Source organism: Ambystoma mexicanum, chromosome 4p (assembly GCF_040938575.1).
Source record: "Ambystoma mexicanum isolate Mex_15411 chromosome 4p, UKY_AmexF1_1, whole genome shotgun sequence".
NCBI lineage: Eukaryota > Metazoa > Chordata > Amphibia > Caudata > Ambystomatidae > Ambystoma > Ambystoma mexicanum.
In genome coordinates this window covers 773,930,776-773,947,783 of record NC_090927.1, presented here as the reverse complement: position 1 = coordinate 773,947,783, position 17,008 = coordinate 773,930,776, and positions in this window count along the sequence as shown.

Genomic DNA, 17,008 nt, shown 5'->3' with positions numbered 1-17,008 from the left:
ATGTGGAACCATTCAGATTATGTGTGGTGGAAAGAAAGAGGTGCAAACATAGATGGGTGCAGTGACGTGAATGGGAGAAGTGACGCTTTACATGGTGATATGTTGACTGAGAGTAATGACAGTAGAGGTGACTGTGAAGTGAGAAGGAGTGAAAGGAGAAAGAGATTGACAAAGAAGTTCCAAGATTTTGTTGTATACAAAAAGTAAAGAAATGGTAGTGTTGCAGTCATTGGCAAATTAATGATGTATTGCTCTTGTTTTTTCTATTTCTTTGTTTTTTAAAATTTTACTTCTGGGGGAGGATGTCTAGTATGGAGTCAGCTGGAATCTTGTGGAATGTATGCATAGCATGTAGGGTGTGTGATGTAATGTGGAATGAGAGATAGGAATGTTATGGTTTAAGAGGGGACGGTTTAGAGAGCAGTTGTTCCTGCTGCTGGAGGCTGACGGAGTGATGTCCGTGGGGTTTTCAACTTTATTGCTTGGATGCTGTTCCTTAATAAAAACAACTTAAGGTTAACACAGATTGAGTACGTCTCCACTTACTCAATTCACTGCTCAGCTGAACTGGCTAAGCAGCTGTTAATTGATTTCAGTCTGTGCGATTTGCTTCACCCAGACATGGCTCTGAGCTGCGCCAGGGTGGCAAACCCTACACTTTGAAAAGCAACACTCTAGGGTATTATACAGTCAGTGTCATAGATATGTCGGGGTACAGATGTCATTATAAATGCATCATTAGGTAACATTGTTTTTTCAACTCCTTTGTCTGCCTTTTAGTGTAATACTTAATTTCCAAACTGCTTGCGAGGAGATGCTGTGGGGTTGGAGCAGCAAAAGGAATTATTTTTCATCAGAAGGGTAAGAGAGAGTTGTTAATAGAGTCTGGGATGCAGCAAATTCTGCCTTTACGGTGTGGAGTCTATACAAGGGCATGTCTCTCAGTGATTGTTGGGATCGCTTAGAACAATCAGCAGGGGGTATTGCGTTGTTTTATCGATGCACATCTCATCGAAATATAAAGGGGGTAAAGGGTTAAAAGAGTCAGTGACGTGGTTGGGGTAGGAGTAATTGTGGGGATAAGGGTGTAGGGAACAGGGTTTGGGGAATGAGTTTTCTCTAAGTAATTCCTTCATAGAAAATTACTTTGAAAAATGTGCATCGGCAAAGGGACATGGAACCCAGCAGGGCTCTTTACTTGAGGAGAGCTCACCAACACAGATGTAACAGGAGGGGAGCTACACGTTATCGGAACTCTCAAGAGTTGCAAGAGAGATGTTGACCCGACTGAACCAAGGCGTATAAGCAGTTGGAGCAGCCATTGAATTGGGCTTTGCCTTCACCAAAGTTCAAGATTTCCTGAGTAACCAGCTTTTACGCATCCAGGAAGATGTTCTCTATCACTAATGGCCGAGACCCTCCAGAAACTAATCAAGAATCCCTGCGGACATGTGGTCCTGGAGAAGTCTGTGGGACTACAGTGGTTGGTGATGAGAGAAAAGGTTGTGCACCTTTCGAGGAATGGTCCAACAAGCAAAATCATGCCAGGTCCTTATGCAGTCTTCGGGAATCCATGTAGACCTATGGCGCTGCAGAAGTCTGTGGAAATATAGTGGATGAACATACGAGAAAAGGTTATGCTCCTTTCAAGCTAAAGGTCAGACAAGCAAAATCATATCAGGTCCTTGGCTGGGCTGCGATTAGGAATGGGTCACTCATCGTGATGTATAGCAGGTGAGAGGCCCCGGAATTTCATCTTGTTATCTGATTTCTGCCCCAGAAATAACTCCCAATTTCTAGATAGGAATAAGAACAAATTGGCATCTGTGGCCTTCAGCTGCAGTGTCTTAGTAAGGTAGTTAGCAGACAGTAACTGTTAGTGGGAACTAGGATATGTTGGGAAGGTTAAGCAACAGGTACTACCTTGCAAGGTATGTTACTCTTCGAAAGCAATGGTAGCTGTGTCGAATTATTAGCATTGCCTTCTGTCGATGTACACTTTGTTTTGCAGACAAAACTGCCTTTGTATACTGGCCGGCAGAAAGAAAGCGGGTGGTAAAGTTGCATGCTGAATTTGAACAGGTTGGGATTTAAATGATTCCAGAGGTTTGAAGGCATGTTTGAATGATTGTCTTAGGTTGAAAAGATAACAGAGATACAACAAGAAATACATATTTTAGAAGTTGTGTCTGTTAGAGAGAAACAGGCCTTTCCCGTCGCTCACCAACCTGCCATCCTGTTCACCTCACTGATGTGATATGCCATGTCACAGAAGATATGTTATGTTTTTGTTCCCACGCACTGTTACCATTGGTGTGGTCTCCAGGCGTTCTGGTGGTTCTGTAACTCAAAAGGTTGGATAGGTTAGTGGGAGGAGAGGAAGGATACAAATTGCGCTTTTATGTTGGTACTTGTAAAACCAGGAGGAACTGGCATCTAGTGCGGATTAGGTTTCTAGGTGTTTTGGGAACGTGTGCACTGACCTATTGTGTACTGATGGATAGAATCCAATAATTGGGTGTTTGTTTGCGGCAGTTAATTTCATGGTGCATCCACATTGGGCCTCATTACGAGTGAGGCGGAACAGGTTAACGGGCTCCACTAAAGGAGGCGGACCCGTTGAACCTGTTCCGCCTTATTACAAGCTCCCCTCGCGGGACCCGCTAAGTAATGCCTGGTCAAACCAGGCGTCCTTACCGGGTCCCGCAAGGGGAAGAGGGAGCAAACATAGGGGCCGCTCGTGATCGGCCCGTTGTTTGCACCCTCTCCCATTCCCATTGAGCCCTAGAGGGGCTCATATGGGAATGGTGAAGGTCCGGGCCCGGGTTCCTGGAGGGAGGAATTACTGAGCCCTCCAAACTCGGAATGGCCCGGTAATTCCCCATTCTGGGAACCCGGACCCGATTTCGGCGGCAGCCATGCCTAGTGGCATGGCTACCGCCGAAGTCGTAATGAGGCCCATTGTGTCTTTCTGTGGAGACTAGGCTGATCCAGAGGACCGAGTGGGGTAAGTTAGAGGTATGCTGGAGAGGAATTGGAAGCAGGAGGTTAGTAGTTGGTGGTTTTCATTTCGTTCCCTGTTGGTGTCGCTGGGAATGTTCGTTTTGTGCTGGTCATTGGAAGTTGAACAGCCAAGTTTTCAGTCATTTTCTAAACCTGATTTCCTTTGCCATTGTGGTCCATAGATAGATAATTAGGTGTGACAATGCAGTTCCTCAGAATTTCCTTTTTTAGTATGCTTTCATTTTGAAGGTCGTCCCTGGATCTTAATTCTCTACCGGGTTAATAGCAGTGGATTTTTGTCTGGAGGAATTCTGCTTTTTGTCAGTGTAATGATTTGTGGGCAATGCAGAGGGCTTTGAACTTAATTTGTTTTTTTATTGGGAGCCAGTGCAGGCTTTTTAGCACTGATGTGATATTATCTCTTCTGTTTAGTATGAGGAGTATCCTTGCTGCAGTGTTTTGGATGAGCTGTAGTTTTCTGGTGAGGGAAGGAGAGATTGGGTAATATCCTCTGATTAATCTCAGGAGGTAGAAGCATTTCTTTGTAATAGCATTGACTTGCGGTTCCAATAAGAGTTTGTTGTTCATTAGTATTCCAAGTTTCTTTACCACATTTGATGTCTCCTGTTCTAACCCTGGAGTAGTAGTAGGAGGGTAGATTGGGTTTTGTTGTCAGCATTTATTTTTAAGCTGTTCTATATTGATTGGAGTGCTGATTCTGCTCCTCTCCTGGGTCTGAAACCGACTTGCGATTGGTCGAGTAATGGATGCCACTTGGAGAATGACGTTCTGTATTTTTACTTTTAGTTGACTAGTGTTGAATGACTTAAGTGAAAGCAATGATTTAAATGGGAGCAATGATCAGGCTGCATGGTTTGTTTGAGAGAAACAAATAGATGGAGGGCATCTGTCCAATGTTGGTTACAGAAGCCTTTTTATCTCCCTTCTTAATGAAAGCCTGGATGGCCAATATCTGCAACCATTCCATGTGTGCAGAAAGACAGCAGCAATTCTAATTTAGAGCTTTTGTAAAGTAAAATCAAATTCACTGTGATTGTTCATCCAAGTCCAAAGCACCCTGTGCCACCAAAAGCGGGAAGGCAGGAATCAAGGAGCGCATTTATCAGGGCATTTCAACCATCCCCGGCAGTGTGTGCAGCACATGCCGTACCACACAGCGGCTCATACAGTCTGCCACACACTTCAAAACATGGCCACCCTTCAAGCCAGCCAAACAAAACTGCACTCCTTGGCACCCTGCTTCAAAATTAAGCAATATGAAGATGCTGCAAACATTGCACACGCTTACCACGTGCCACACATCATACAAGGGAAATCCATGCCAGCGGACGTCTACGCACCAACATGCAGCTGTCTGGGCAACTTATTGGAAATTACAAGCTTCGCACCACCGTGCCCTTTATATACGATAGACACATACGATAGACACATTCTTACAGGGACTACATGGCACTGCAATGTTCTTAAGCAGACGGTGAGTCTAATCTTGAGTATCGCTGGGCCTGTGTGACTCTTTCCTTCACAGTAAAGCACTGAAATGATTTGCTCGTACCCGCTGAAGGTGCAGACATGTGTACGAGCTCTATATGCAACATACCGTGCACATAGCAACGTTGCTCACAAGGGCAACGCTGCACACAAGGGCAACGCAAGTACGTGGATATTGGACCACTTTAAAAAGTAAAAAAACAACCAGAGATTTTGTAAAGAAGGTTTGTTTAGTACATTAAGCTTCCGCCGTTCAAACTTGCACGTGCACCGTCCTCTAGGGACAGGCGGAGGGTCTAAGTGTTCTTCTAAACTAGCAATCAACATTTATGTTCACATATAACAGTGCCAGCAAGATAGCAATTAGGTTTTTGCCTTTTAAAAAAGAAAATATATTCTACAAGATAGTCCCACACAAACTGAAGGAGGAACCTGCTCTGATTATCCTCTAACACTTCTTTCCAACTAAACAAATCAGTTAACCCCGGCACAACCACACCAATGCCACTCATCTTGGCTATAAGCAATTTCCTCTTCACACTAAACTTTACACAGTCCAAAATATAGTGAGCCACCGTCTCCAGGTAACTGCAAGCCTCACATTCCGCAGAGGCAACTCTATCCATCATACACTTCCACCCTGCCAAACCCGCATGACCCACCCTAAGGCGATTCAATATCGACTCCTCTCTCCGTGCGAACTCTGCACCCCCCCCGCAACGCCTGAACTCGGACCCCTGTGAACTGCATATGTTACATTTGTTTGTCCTGCTCCCCCCGATAGTAGTGCTCATCTAGCTCCCTCACACCGTCTCAGGCATTCCAGGCACACTGCACTCGGCACTTGAACACAAATAATATGCAAAGCCAGAGGTTTGGGAGTAAAAGCTGTAATGTTAACACACACAACAGGCTCTGGAGGGCTACATCGACTCTGACCCCTCCCAGGCCTGGCTCATCATTAAGTACAAATCGCAAGAACAGAGAGAGAGAGACATATTTCGTAACATCAGATTGTCTTTGTAAGGCAGGCTCTTATCGACCTTGGGACTTCAGCCAGCAGCTTCAGCTTCAGCGCCGTGTACCTTTCTGAAGAGGGCGGCTATGGATGCCTAGCTCTGAGGCTTGGATCGCATTCCACAGCTCAGCTAGTTGTGCTCTTGTTGCGCTCTGCGACATCTGCTTTCATGGCTATTAGATGTTTAGGCCAATCGTTATGCCAGTCATTAGGCCAGTCTTCCTGCTTCAGAAGTGATGTATCTCAAACAAAAAGAAAGTGCAGAATCAGAAATGTGCCAGGTAACAGCATACACCTGCTGCCCCTTTAAGCTCATATCCCAACGATCTTGCCACATTCCCTTAATGCTGCCTCGCACCACCACCGGCACCTCAGCCACACTCACGCAGACCTCTACATCCAGCTCCCTCCTCAGAGTGGCCTCATACTCAGCCCTGTCCACCAATTTGTTACCCAAAACCTCACAATGACTGGGTACCCAAGCCAACTCCACCACAGTACCCCCACAATAAACTCTTCCAACCGCTGTCTAATGAGTATAACTGTATGCCTCCTATTGCCATTCCCATCCCTGATAGCAAACGCACTCGATCCCACAAAAACCACCACCCTAGCCAATTGCTTCTCCATAACCCTAACCACTGCGACACATTATCTGAAAGCCTAGCCATTCAAAACTCCTCTTCCTCCCGAATGTAGCAGGTCATACCAACTCTGCCCCTCTCTGAATCCCTGGAACCGTCTGTATACAATTGGACAACAATGTCCCCCCAGCCCCCACATACTGCAACGCCAGTCTCCTAATCTCCACCGTTCGCTGCTCTTTTTGACCACCACTTTCGCCAAATCCAAACAGATTACTGGGTCATGCACTATCCAGAAAGGCAACATTCACCCTTTCCACATTTTCTACCATACACAATTTCTCGACCCCCAACCATTTAACCAGCCTGTCAGCATGGAACCTATAAATACACCATTTCCTCTCCCAACTCCCACTTTTATAAGCATGCAGCCAATTAACCACCAGGCACTTCTTCACAGGGTGCCACATACTGAGGGATTTACATTTCAAGCAAAATTAAGCACTCAGCTCCTCCCTTCTCAAATCCAATGGAAGCATTCCTGCCAACACTTGCACAGCCTCAGTAGGCGATGACCTAACCATCATCATCACAATCCTCAATGCCCTCGCCTGGACACTGTCCAACAAACCAAGCTGAGTCTGACTATAAATACCCTACAGTTGAACCCCAAACTCCAGCACACTCCTACATATAACATCCTCATACTCCTCTGTCCTTTACCCCACTCCTGAACCGACACTGCCCTCAACAAATTAAGCCGTCCTTTACACTTCCCCACCATCCTCTGCACCTGTAACTTCTCTGCACTTGTAACTTCCAAGACAGTTGTTCATCCAAAAGTACACCAAAATACTGAAATTCCAACACCTGTGTCAAAACATCCCCTCTCAACTTCAGGTCCAAACGGACATCGGTACATCTCCTGTTAAACAACATACACACCATTTTAGAGGAGGACAACGTAAAACCCAATTTCTGACACCAGGCTTCCATAACGTCCAAAGTCTTCTGCAACCTCCCTTGAATCACTCCATCCACCTTACCTCTCACCCAAATCATTCCATCATCTGCATAGAATCCAACCTGACAACCACTCTCCTGAACCCCCTCTATAAGGGCATCCACTGCCACATTAAACAGGATAGGGCTGACAACACCACCCTGAGGTGTCCCATTCTCCATTGGAAACTCCCAGGACAACCCAGTTTCAGTATCAGCAGGATGATAGCCCTCTTCCACCCACTAGGCAATGTACCGCTAACCCACACCATATTGAACAGCTGCAACACCGCCATCAAACAGAAAACCGGCAAATGCTGTAAATAAACATAACGCACCCCATCCTCCCCCAGACTAGAATTCCTAGGCCTCATCAAAGCATCCGGCAACTCACTCATAGCAAAGGACATATCCATACAGGGCATCCAACTGTCCACAGCAAGCAACGCACACTGATTAGTAGGCACAAACTCTGACATTGCCCGTCTGGTATCCAGTGAATAATTATCTGTGTTGTGAAAACCCGCAAAATGCGCATCTAATGCCTCTGGTATACCACCATCACCCACCATGTCACACCCCATAACAGTAGTAATCGGAATTAGAGATCCACCTCTCGCATGACCTGTCATGGGCTGAAATCGCACCCACACCTATGACATACAAGTGTCAACAGAAACAGTACCACAATAAGTCCTCCAATACACCCGCTTATGACAAGGAATCACCCTCTGCACTAGCACCCTGGCCTTCTTATATGCCACAATGCCTGCCACCACCTCAAAATGCATGGCCGTCCACTGTTTCCTCAACAGCCACTGTACAGTCTGATGACCACCACGGGACCTCAGGTTTCCAGAAAAGTTTACCCCGAACCAGAGCCAGGTCTGCCACAACACTCCAAAAGATCCATACCAGTGCCAAATCCAACTTGTCCATACCTGCAACCCCTGGGCGCCACCCACCTCCATCCCACCCATCAACCCGGTGCATCCCTCCCCAAACTTCGCCCAATCCATGTTACGTATTTTACATCCCCGCAGGGCAGTACTCGTCACCTTCACCACCCTAACATCAACCTCCACCAATATAGACCCGTGGTCACTCCTGTGAGAAACCAGAAGGTTTCTCACCTGCTAGTCCCGGGGGTCTCTTTCTCTCAGGTGGCCAGGGTACAGCCATCGCCTTTGGATCAGACTCAGGGGGTTGACCAGTACGGGAGGATCACCTGGGTGAGGGGTCTTTGTGGAATGGGATACCTGATGGTGAGACGCGATATCCCCCCTGTAACACCTTGACCCAATCCTACCAGGTAGGATACTTGGGAATTTTAATACCCCCCCAACACCCCTTTCCCTACACAAACACACAGACAGCCCGCTCTGGTAGAAAACAGACTCACACCTAAGCATTGTACCTGACATGTTCCACTACTATGGTCAGGCAAAGTCAGGCAATTACTGTTGACAACTGACACCTGACTTCACATTCCGAGTGAGGCAAAGCACACAAAGAAACAGCATTTTCCAGAAAGCTGAACGAGGGGAGAAAGGTGGCAAATCAAGAAGGGAGAGCAAGGAGGGAGATACCCTTGAACTTTCTGGCGAAAACCCTTACTTTCCAGAAACCTTGAGATTAAAAGGCATAAGGCCAGGAAACCAGACTGAAGAATCCTGCATTGTGTGTCAGAGAACCTAGGGCCCTGCTACATGACTAGTCGAGGCGGGAGAAGCAGCAGCCGCTGTGGTCCGGCACCGCGGGTGTGCTCAATCAAAGGTCTCTGTGTCAAGTAAACAAAAGTAATAAAGTGAAAGTAATGAATGGAGCGAATCAAAGTGGTCTTGGGATGGTTTAAGAGAAATCCATCACACAGTCAAAAGTCTTCAAATTTTGGTAACAAAAAGAAAGCATGATTATAAGGTCCAAGCCCAACTGAGGGAGACCGTGGTCCGAGCCCGATCGAGGGAGACCAATTGTGAACTTGTGTTTAAGGTGGCCCGAGCCCGATCAAGGGAGACCAATTGTGAACTTATGTTAAAGGGGGTCCGAGGCCGACTGAGGGAGACCTGTGAACAGTGAACCCGAAAACTTGTGACTGTGAAAATCCTTATTAGAAAGTAACTTTGGCACTTGTTTCTTACACCAGGCTCTCTGCAATAAGAGACTTTTATTGGGGAAGTCTTTGGCGCAGAAGGCCCAGATACCTGTTTTGAACTGCATCCTCGGGGCAGAGAAGCTAGGGTGTGCGTTAAGCTCGAGTGTGCCACCTTGTCCAGCGCTGAAAACGTGGGCAAGGGAAGCCAACTGCTCAACTATCCTGACATATTGTTTCTTGAACACCTTTCTTTTGCATACATCCTTTTCCTACACCATTTGTATTTAGAAGTAAAGATTGGCAATAGGTTTATTAGTATGGCCCCTTTTATTTTGGCAGACCCTCCACTAGGACTCAGATATTATTTGATGATCGTAGCTTGCTCCCATCCTTAGATTTAGGATTAAATAGGCATTCAACTAACCCATTGAAGTTCAATAAACACCCTTGAACTGTGATCACTTGTGTCTGTCTTCCCTGTTTGATACCGTGCCTTCTTTACACTTCCCATCTCCCCATCTGTCCTCAACTTCCACACACACTTAGAAACAAAAGAAGCCAAGATCCAGGTCAAATCAAGGCAAGACTCCATACCGGTATTAATATCAGTCCTCGTATGTTCAGTAAAACAAGGCTGCAGTCATCAGCCAACACCTCAAGTCCAATCTCATTTAGATCCATCCCAGGACTGTTCGTCAGTGTATTGTGACAATTGTAGTCACCACAGAAAATATAACTGACGCCATGCCCCAAGGCTTGCTGCAACGCCCCTACATCAAGAGGCCTACGCGGGTTATAAAAGTAAAAAAACAACCAACACATCATCATCCACAAACAACCTCACCCCAATCATCTCCAACTCCCCATCAAACTCCAGAACATTGAAGTCCATTCTTTACCAAATTGCAGACCCCCAAATTGACATACCGAGTGAATCCTAACTCTCAACCAAGTCTCCTGCACACACACGATATCGACATCACCTTACCTTAACAACTCCTTCTTCAGCTCCTGCCCATTCGCCAACAGACTCCTCGCATTCTATTGCCACAATCTCAAACCCGTGAACTCTCACGCGAGATGTCACCACCACTCATCAACCTATGGACATTCCTATCAGTGATATTTCCAATCTTCAAATACATTTTCGCAGCCCTCACCACCGCCTACAACCTGTCAGATTTTTATTTACATTCAGCCGTCAAATTGATAGTTGCAATAATAAAACACAGCAAATCCTCTGTTCTGATAGTGACACCCCAATCAGGCACCCCACCGTCCCCCAAAGTCTGTACCTCCCCCACCCCCAGCCTCACTTGCTTCACCACCACCACAGGACTACCTATCAAAACCACCCGCTCCTCCTGCATGTTCTTAGCTGTAGCAGCACAACTGATGTTATGGCTCACCTTCGTATTCACAACCTTCCAAACCTCCATTTGCATAAAACAACCCATAAAAGAAGCTATGTTGTCACCACCACAGTTACGGCACTTTGCCGCACTCACAGAAACACAATCTTTAATATCATGGGGACCAAAACATTTACCACACCTCCTCTCCTTCCTACAAGATCGCGCCACATGGCCATACTCCTGGCATTTATAACACAGAAGAGGGGCGGGAACATAAGGCTTCACCCTAAAGCACTGAAACCCTAAATACACATGCACAGTGGTTATGGGGCGGTAGTTGGTCGGTATGGTGTTGTCAAGGGATGGTTTTTTGAGGAGAGGGGTGACCCATGCTTCTTTGATACTGGTGGGACAGAGTTGGCTTTGTGGATCACAACAGCAGTTTTGTAGGTTTTGTTAGCTAATAGAAATTTGTTGGCTGAGGAAGTGGACGGGGCCTTTTTACGAAGGTGTTCCAGTGCTCTTTTATTGCGCCGGAGTACAATGAGAATTCAGGTAAAGAAGCTTGCTGACGCAATCTTTAAGTAAACTCCCACCACAGGGAGCGTGGTGCTGCTGCAGCCCCCACTACCGCATTGAGGCAACCGAGGCTCCCACCTGAGGGAGAGTAGTGAAGGAAGGTAAGGGCCTGGCACCCAAAAGAAGCACCCGCCGCCAAGCAGCAGAACCGGCCTGCATTGAGCCGACGCTGTAGCCCCTGAAGAATACCGGGCCAACCGGCAGTGAATATCCTGTGCTCCTGTCTACACAACGGAGGGATGCAAAACAACAGGCAATCAGATGTCTAATGCACCAAAACAAAACCATAGAGTCCGTTTTCGAGCCACCTCCTTTAGCTCGAGCAACAGTAGTAATAACTCTGACAATTCGACTCCCATAAACCATCAACAAAATAGAGGGCGAGGCAACCTAAGGAGAGGAGCTAATAATCAAGGCAATCGCTCAAGGAATTTTTTAGAACAAGGCCCCACGAGGGGCCAATAGAACAGCGACCAACGGCAACTAAGGAGCGGGAATCGCTCGTAGTTAATATCTCCCAATACAAACCTACAGTTATGGAGGAACAAGTCTTGAACAAAGGGTTGGGATACGTGATCAGTAAACAACACGACCCCTTTCAATTCCGAGTTGATTTTAATAATTTTATGCGTAAAATACATCTTAAAGAATTTTTTGCCGACCCCACAAATGCTATGGACACTAGCCAGATGATTAATCACACGGGCTTAAAAAATCCTTCATCATTTTGTCCACCTAATTCTACCTTTTCTCCAGAATCAAGGATTTTTGAAAAAAAGAGTCCTCCAAGAAATTGACAAACTTGAAAAAAAGAACGGTCGTTTTTTTCATAATTTAAGCAAAAAAAGAAACTGATGCTCTGAGTACCCTTGCAAAAAATGAAAAAATAATAATAAAAAGAGCCGACAAAGGTGGAAGTATAGTCATCCAAGCCAAAAACGACTATATAGACGAATGTCTTACACAACTTAATAATACGAAGTATTATAAAAAACTCACGGAAAATCCAAGTAAGAAGCTCTTGGAGATCATAGAATCAAAGATGACTAAAGCCAAAGAAAGAAATTGGATAAGTAGACAAGAAAGTGATTTTTTGATCAATAAAGAAGCCAGTAACCCTACCTTTTACTGCCTACCAAAGGTACATAAAACTTTATCGAAACCCCCTGGACGACCCATAGTAGCAGGGATTCATTCTATTCTTGAACCCCTGTCTAAATATGTTGATCATTACCTCAAGATATATGTATCCCAAATGAAATCATATCTAAAAGATACCAAAGACGTGATTAAAAAATTTGAATATCAGCCATATGATAATTCATCTCATTATTTCATCACGCTAGATATAATTTCATTATATGCCAATACTCCTCAGAGAGCCACTCTTCACACTATAGAGGAAATACTTCTGGCTCGGACTGACAATGACCCAGTCCCCACGTCCTTCATACTTTGGTGCCTTGAAATGGTACTAACCCAAAACTTCTTTGAATTCCAGGGAGCTTATTATCAACAAATAGAGGGAACTGCAATGGGAGCCACTATGGCACCCAGTGTAGCAAACCTCTATGTAGAATTTTTCGAGAAAGCATTTATTTACACCATGCATCCCTATGTAGCGAACCTCATTTCATGGGCTCGCTACATAGATGACATTATTGTCATTTGGAAAGGCACAATACAAGAAGCAAATGATTTCCTCATTTGGTTGAACCAATGTAATAGACACTTGCAGTTCACCATGACCATTGACCATAACAACATGAACTTTCTAGATCTAACAATTTTCCATCAGGAAGGAGTACTATTAGTTAAACCGTATCATAAAAGTACGGGCAGAAATTCACTCCTCCATTATAATAGTCACCATGTTAAGCATCTAAAAGATAACCTTCCGTACGGCCAATTTTTAAGACTAAAACGGAATAATAGCCAAAAAGAATCATACGAGACAGAAGCGAAGATACTCTCAGATAAACTCAAAGATAGAGAATATCCCAAGAAGCTAATACGTAAAGCAGCCAAACGAGCATTTATTAACAACCGTGAATCACTTCTGGAAGATAAAGTTAAAAAACCTCCCGAGGACCGGATTGTGAGTGTGAATACTTTCACTAATTTGAGCCTAACTATTACCAATATAGTTAGGAAACAGTGGAACATTTTTGAAAAAGCTACAGTGAAAATTCCCTGCCCTCTTTTCGCCTATAGGAAATCCACTACTATAGGGAACCATATTAGTAGCAGTAAACTCAAAACTACTCATAAACAAAACACTACTCTCACTGAAAATTGGGGTCTAGGTCCAGTTAAAGGTCATTATCCGTGCGGTCATTGTAGTGTTTGTAAATACACCAATAAGTCCAAAGAAATCGACATAGGTCTAGAAAAGAAATGGAAACAGACTAAGTTTTCAAATTGTAACACGGAATTCGTGATTTACATGATTACCTGTCCATGTGGAAAAGATACATAGGCAAGACCAACAGAAAAATTAAAACTAGAATTATAGAACACCGTAGTTTTATTAACAACAAAGTTCTAACAGCGCCTATGGTTAAACATTTTTTGGATAACCAACATACATCAGAAGACTTCACATGGACTGTTCTATTTACCATGGCCGGCACAGACACTATGAAAAAGAAAAAAAACTCTAATTGAAAAAGAACAGAGATTAATCTTCCTTACAAAAAGTGACCAACTTGGGCTCAATGAGGCTGTCGAATGGCATAAAATCTAGTCCCGATTAGAATTTCTCTATCTAAACCCTCTGTCACTGGAATTCAAAACCCAGATGTAGCTACTACTAATAAGCTGAAATGGGTTACTTGTGAATATAGAAATCTTTCGTAGTTAATCCCACACTAAAGGTTTTGACCTTTCAGTCATTCAGACTTAGATTTTTTTAATTACGCATGAGTTTTAGCGTTTATAATACTTTTGGCGGCGACTTAGAGCGCCTCTTATTCCCTTTAGTCATGAAAGAACTTTCAGCTAAGATAGACACTAAAATAGGACTGGGTTACCTATAAATAGTCCACTCAAGATGGTGACCGCGACTCAGTAAGCACTCGATAGCGAACTGAAAGGTAGAGAACTAGTAGCGTCCCCACCAACGGATCTAGTCCAACGGACAGCAACATTAGAGGTAAGAATCCCTTTAAGACTTAACGAAACGCTACCTTAAGGTTATGGAGGGAGTTGCATATATTCTCTAGGTCGAGCGACCTATGCAACTAGAAGCAGAAAAATAATAGTCTCTGCTTGTTCTGTTTATATTTAGAACGGAAGCAGACTGAATGTTCAGAAGTAAAGGACCATTACCATCTCGCTGACACAGCTACCATCGCTCACTAATAGAGAGATGCACTACGTGTAGGTAAAACTACTTCTATGCTTTTACATAACAGATACGACAACGAACCTTGTGATAATAACATAGGACAAGCCGCTTACTATTTATCTACCTCCTTTCCCACCTACAAACAGGAGGAGAATTAGAAAGTAAATACCAGCGTGCAAGATAGACACCCTGAAGTCCCTGACCACTAATTGATTCAGCAATAACAATTAAGGAATTTTGAGAACTCCATCACCAGCTCAAGGTATTTACATCCTTTATACCTTGTGCTATATATAGATGAAATTTCATTTCTTTCTCTATATATTTTGTAACTATTTTAAGTATTTGGAATTTAGGATAAACGAGCATGTGTACCCCTTATTTCGGCCCCTCTAGGTCTAAAACACTCAGGGGGTAATTCATAGAATTCAGCGCACAAGGGGCGCACGCGGCTGGCGCACAGTGTGCGTGTGCGAATCCCTGCGCCAGCCGCGTGCGCAAAAATCCATTTCCGCGCACAGCGTATTCATGGATTCCAGCCACCAAAACCAGCCGTGGTGCACAGTGGCGCAGCGACCCTGCAGCAGCGCCAGTTACGCCCCCAAGAACGCCTCTCGCGCAGGGAAAAGCCGTCAAAATCCCCAATCCAGCGCAAAGGGCTGCGCTAACCCTGTACCAGCACGGCAAGCGGGCTACGTGTATCACTGGGGTGCGCGGGAAGTACCTCACGTGATTGGCCCCGTGCGAGCAGGGTATGCGTATTTCAGGGGTGCGCGGGAAGTTCCACATGCGATTTCCGCAGGGTACGTGTATTTCAGGGGTGCGCGGGAAGTTCCACACACGATTTCAGCAGGGTACGTGTATTTCAGGGGTGCGTGGGAATTTCCACACGCGATTGGCCCCGTGCGAGCAGGGTACGCGTATTTCAGGGGTGTGCGGGAAGTTCCACACGCGATTTCAGCAGGGTACGTGTATTTCAGGGGTGCGCGGGAAGTTCCACACGCGATTTCCGCAGGGTACGTGTATTTCAGGGGTGCGCGGGAAGTTCCACACGCGATTCCATCAGGGTACGTGTATTACAGGGGTGCGCGGGAAGTTCCACACGCGATTTCATCAGGGTACGTGTATTTCGGGGTGCGGGGGAAGTTTCACACGCAACATCAGCAGGGTACGTGTATTCCAGGGGAGCGCAGGAAGTTCCACACGCGATTCCATCAGGGTACGTGTATTACAGGGTTGCGCGGGGAGCACCACACGTGAATGGCACGTGTGGGTCCTCCCAGGTGTTCCTTCTACACCCTCCACGGCCCCTGCGGGTGGCTCACACCAGAGGGGCCTACCCTGCACATGTCCTGCAGGCACCCCATCCACCATGGCCATGCCCCCCAACCAACCCACATGTCAACTTGCACTACTGCCCACCAACGCATGTCCCCCTGCACCCCCAGCCACCAGGGGCACCCTCCACCAGGCGCCCACCCATGTCTCCCACCACCCTCACCCCCCAGCAGTGCAGGGTCACCCTCCAGCAGGCCCCCACCCATGTCCAACTCATGTTCTCCACCACCCCCACCCCCCAGCACTGTGGGGCACCTGCCAGCAGGCCCCCACCCATGTCTCCCACCACCCCCACCCCCCAGCAGTGCAGGGTCACCCTCCACCAGGCCCCCACCCATGTCCAACTTATGTTCCCCACCCCCCACCCCCCAGCACTGTGGGGCACCTGCCAGCAGGCCCCCACCCATGTCTCCCACCACCCCCACCCCCCAGCACTGTGGAGCACCTGCCAGCAGGCCCCCACCCATGTCCAATTCATGTTCCCCACCACCCCCACCCCCCAGCAGTGCAGGGTCACCTGCCAGCAGGCCCCCACCCATGTCTCCCACCACCCCCACCCCCCAGCAGTGAAGGGTCACCCTCCACCAGGCCCCCACCAGTCTACCACCCCCCCCCCACCCCCCAGCACTGTGGGGCACCTGCCAGCAGGCCCCCACCCATGTCTCCCACCACCCCCACCCCCCAGCAGTGCAGGGTCACCCTCCACCAGGCCCCCACCCATGCCCAACTCATGTTCCCCACCCCCCACCCCCAGCACTGTGGGGCACCTGCCAGCAGGCCCCCACCCATGTCTCCCACCACCCCCACCCCCCAGCACTGTGGGGCACCTGCCAGCAGGCCCCCACCCATGTCCAACTCATGTTCCCCACCACCCCCACCACCCAGCACCGTGGGGCACCTGCCAGCAGGCCCCCACCCATGTCTCCCACCACCCCCACCCCCCAGCAGTGCAGGGTCACCTGCCAGCAGGCCCCCACCCATGTCTCCCACCACCCCCCAGCAGTGCAGGGTCACCCTCCACCAGGCCCCCACCCATGTCTCCCACCACCCCCACCCCCCAGCACTGTGGGGCACCTGCCAGCAGGCCCCCACCCATGTCTACCACTCCCCACCCCCCAGCACTGTGGGGCACCTGCCAGCAGGCCCCCACCCATGTCTCCCACCACCCCCACCCCC